Consider the following 4,997-nt stretch of genomic DNA (forward strand, 5'->3'; position numbering starts at 1 on the left):
ATATGTAAAATATTTGTGGGGCACAAACCATTTCAAAATATAGGATACATACCAATAAAGCTACAAAACTTCCTCTTGCTTCTGAAATGTTTATTTAACACATTAACAAACAGCGTGGCTCCACAAAACACTTTTAATGACAGCGGCTTTTTAGGGATACAGATCCATTCTATGACAACAACCTTAATAGATAAGCATGGACACACTGACACGCGTCACAATCTATATCAATCGATATTGCACAAAAATATGACCAATGCACGGACCAGCACCACATATGCAGGATGATAAAATATGCTTTCACTCACCAAGGCTGAGGGCTCACTTGAAGAGAAAGGTGGCACGGCGGTTCTTCCTCTGGGCAAACTTTTCGATTACTTTGGGAATGAAGTCATGTAGCTGCTGAATCAGCTGACTTTTAATGGACCATATGGCCAATGCGTTGATTCTCATCTGTCCCATGGTATTGCGAGTGACAGTTTTTACCCTCTTCAAGGTGGAAAAGTTCCTCTCTGACTCGGATGTCGTCATAGGTGTTATGATCATTTTCAGCAGTGACAGTCTCAGCAAAAGCCTCCTCTAGGTTGTTCTCATGGATGGATCTTAACAGAGACATGGCCGTCTTACCAGTGTGAAGCTCAGTGTGGCGGTACAGAGTGGTCAGCTCAGTCTTCAACTTTTCCTTGTGTCCTAGAGGCCATTGTTTCACCGCACAGTCAAGCTTAGATGGAGGCAATAACAGGACAAATTGTGGGAAGAGCGAGCTTTCAACCCGCTTCGCAGCGATCAGGTGCTTACCTTGTGAAAACCCCTGCTTCACCTGGGAGATGACCGTGTCACATGCCTCCTTCATCACCGGCGCTGGGTTGGTTACACCTTGCTTGTCTGTTCCATCGTGAACGGGGGCAGCCCATTCATCAGTTTGCTTCCGCATATTCTGGACATTCGCTTAGAAACGGGTGAGTGCACTGCTAATCCCAGATGCATCGATGCTCCGTTTTTGCAGAGTGTTGTATAAAACATCAACTTCTGGCATAAGGAAGAAAAGAAATTCAGCAACTGCCGAAAGGCTCGGTCCCAGAGTTGTTTTGACAGGCCGTATGCCTCACTTATGGTGGCCTCATCCCATCTTGGTTGTGTGCATATGTCCTCCATACACAGGAGCATAGCGGCGCGGTTTTCCCAAACGGCATTGACAGTTGTACTTTTAAAGTTCCATCGTACAACGGGTGGCCTTGGAATGCATCTCTGTGTTGCCTCAGCAAGTGCCGCAACACGTTTTGGAGAAAAAGGTGGCAAAAGCAGTAAAATCTGAAAAAAAACACCTTCAGTATGGTCATCCTTGCCGAACAAAGTTGCTCCAAGGCCAGGTTTAGCTGGTGAGCATAGCAGTGAACAAACTGGACATGTGGGTATGTCTCTTTCATTAGCGTCTGTACCCCTCTGAGGTTTCCACTCCTTCTGAGGTCAGTCACACCATCATAAGTCTGAGTGATCAGCTTTTCTCCCAGCTTCAATGGTTCCAGCACACCCTTGATGATATTAGAGAGGCAGAGTCCAGTTTTACCTTTGACTTCCACAAACTCCAAAAACCTCTCTGTCACTGTATTGTCAGGCAACAAGTATCGCAACACAACCACCATTTGTGATTTACAGGAGACATCAGTTGTCTCATCTGCCTGTATGGCAACAAAGGATGTCTCGTCCACTTGCTTGGCTGTCTCCTCCCTATACACTTCATACATACAGTCTAACAGTTTGTTTTGTACAGTGCTGGATGTCCCTTTGAAGATGGGCTGAGCGTCAAAGTGCCTCTGAAGTCTTGAATCGCCCTCACATATAGTCTTGAAAATGCATCTGAATATTCCAGGTTTCAGGGAGTCCACCGACTTGTTGTGCCCCCGCAGTGCGGTTTCACATTTTCCACACAGTTTAATGCGTTACGATCCAACTGAGATTGTACTGTATGTTATGCTGCTCAATGGAGCGCCTGTATGCACTGTCAACTTGGGCTGTGACATTTACCCTTCCAAGTAAGCCCAATTCCACAGCATTGTTCAGATGACTCCCGCTGCCCTCATGTTTCACAATCCTCTCAGAAAGATGTTTCAAATCTTTATTAACCCGTCTTCGACCAAGTACCATCTCCACCAAATAGCAGACATGTAAAACAGAAGATTGCCTTCTTTTGTATGCTAACCGTTAGCCACTTTTTCTTCAAAAACCACTCCACCTAAACCTGCGGTTACTTTTACCAGCAGTTTGACTGATGACAATATCCTGTGGCTGATGGGCACCAAGTCGCTTTACTTTAAGTTTCTCTGCCAAATTAAGGGTTTCAAACAGGTGCTCGAGTATGAAATCCACTTTATTCACAAATGGCAGATAACTCAAGTTAACTGGCGTTTGTGAAGCTGACAAGCTAGCTATTATTATTATAAGAAGTCATCTTTGAGAAATAAAAATAACAATTTTATTGCAGTTCCTTCTGCTGACAACAGGTGGGGCTGTGCAAACATTTACACAATACGTTATTCAGATGTTCCATTATACACAACCATAGAAGCGGAGACAGCTTCCCTAGGCCTATTAAATGCACAAATCACCCCTCATACATAGCATCAGTATACGCCCTCAGACGATTGGACGCACGTGTATATGTGTATGCATTTATTCACTTATCCGGTAGAGGGCGCTGTTCTTCCGTGGATTTTTATTCTGAAGAAGGCTGAACCAAACATCGGAAGGAAGTTCAGTTCGTTTTTATACTGTTTTTTTTATTCACTGTAGCCTACTGTTAAGGAAAATCTTTGTTTAGAATAATTGAATTCAAATCAGTTTTTGCACTTTGTCTGTTTTAATATACTTCAAGGTGACAACCCTGTGTTGATAGAGAATTATATGCAGGTGATGAGTGGTAAATGCAAGATTTCTCTTTGTCAAAAATTGCTCAAAATTGCTTGGATTATCTCAGTTTCGAAAATGAACTGCTGCAACAAAACCTCTGGATCAAAAAGCCACTTCATAGCTAAAAATAGTTCCCCGTTCTATTAATTTAGACATTCTGACAGTAAAATATGTTGCTGAATTTGATCGACCAGGAGATGTGATATAAGCTACACTAAAACATGATTTTATTTGAAGAAGATTTATTTCAAAATTATTATATAGGCTAGCATATATTTTTCCCCATAACATTGTCCATGCATATTTAGCAGTTAGAATTAAATGGAATATAAAATAATAGGGAGGGTGTTTATAGTTACCAAATGGTTATGGAATTACTATTTGTGGACCCTTAATTTTTCTAGCACAAAGTTAGGCTAGATTTAGAAACCAAGACATAATCAATTCTGAGTAATGTTTGACAAAGAATCCTATCGTTCTGTTAGTCTGTTAAATAGATTTGAGATAGCCATAAACACAATTAAACAACATCTACATTTGTTTAGGAATGGTTTAAAACATAGCTAATAGCTTGGTAAGACTATTTATTTAAATATATTTGTATTCATCTATGCTAAGTATGTCGCAAAGTTGTGCCGCATGGTAATGCAACCAACTTATTTATTTACCGGCACTTATTTTACCATACAAATGCTACTTATAGGCTATTTCAGAAAATAGTTTTATAGTTTAGCCTATTGTCGCCAGAAATGAAATGCAGAATGACTGGAGCCACGATGAATTTTGACAGTAGGTCTACATCTGCATAATTTTTAGACTTATTTAATACAGCCATTCACAATCCCAAATAAATAACTTAATATTTCTTTAGCCAAGGCATGAAAACATCTGCTGTGTGTCTGATTTTACACGAACACGAATAGCATGCTTTGCATTTTATTTATCCACGCTTCCTGCCAAGTTTGTGCTATGACATATTTATGATGTTTTTTCAGTACCTTCTTAAATGAAGTAGCCGATAAATTAATAATTAGATTGGTGGGTGTTGGTAAGACTACATGGTCATAGCTGGTTAGAATTCTACTGTTGTTATTTAAATAAATCTATTGATAATATAAAACTGGAAATGGTCATAATGTTAAAAATTTAAAATGTAAATTTAATCAATGTAAGAAGTACAAAATTATTTAGAATATTCTCTAGAGAAATATGACACTCGATCTGCACAGTGTAATCACAATGTAAAACTGCAATGCAGTTGTTAGGGATTCCTTGAAAATGTATATAGTACATTTATTGAATAATAATCAGTAATCAACCGGTCGTTAAAACATTTATTTCAGTATTTACAATGTACATTTACAAGATATCTACAATACTGGAAAATAACGTATAGGCCTACAGGCTACACATTACTGGTAGACCTATCATTTTCCTGTGAAGAAAAATTTAAGAGAAAGAAGACCTGTTTACAGAAAAGCTTCAAATAAAATAGATTATTCATGGCAAACCTGAAAGAGAGATGTGAAATTGTAGATTAAAAACATGTTAATGTCTGCAATTTGAATTAGAGGAAAAAAAAAAACAATGGTAACTAGCTATATTGCATGTAAGCAAGCACCTCCAGTCAAACATGCCTGGTGGTTTTAGCTAGATGAATGACGCTCTCTGCTGTATAGAATAATGTCTACACGTGTATACACGTGCGTTCAGTCGTCTGGGTAGGTCATCTACAACAGTCGACTGAACGTGTATACTGACGCGTGGCGTATACGGGTATATGAACGTGTATACTGACGCGTGGCGTATACGGGTATATGAACGTGTATACTGACGCGTGGCGTATACGGGTATATGAACGTGTATACTGACGCGTGGCGTATACGGGTATATGAACGTGTATACTGACGCGTGGCGTATACGGGTATATGAACGTGTATACTGACGCGTGGCGTATACGGGTATATGAACGTGTGTACGCGGTGGCATACGCATATAGACGTATACACGGTCGCATACGCGGTGGTATGCACGTTAGGTCCTTTAAATAGCTTATTAAAGTCCCTTATCACCCGCCATGATGTGCGTGT

The sequence above is a fragment of the Esox lucius genome, chromosome 24, assembly GCF_011004845.1.
Source record: "Esox lucius isolate fEsoLuc1 chromosome 24, fEsoLuc1.pri, whole genome shotgun sequence".
In the NCBI taxonomy this organism is placed as follows: Eukaryota; Metazoa; Chordata; class Actinopteri; order Esociformes; family Esocidae; genus Esox; species Esox lucius.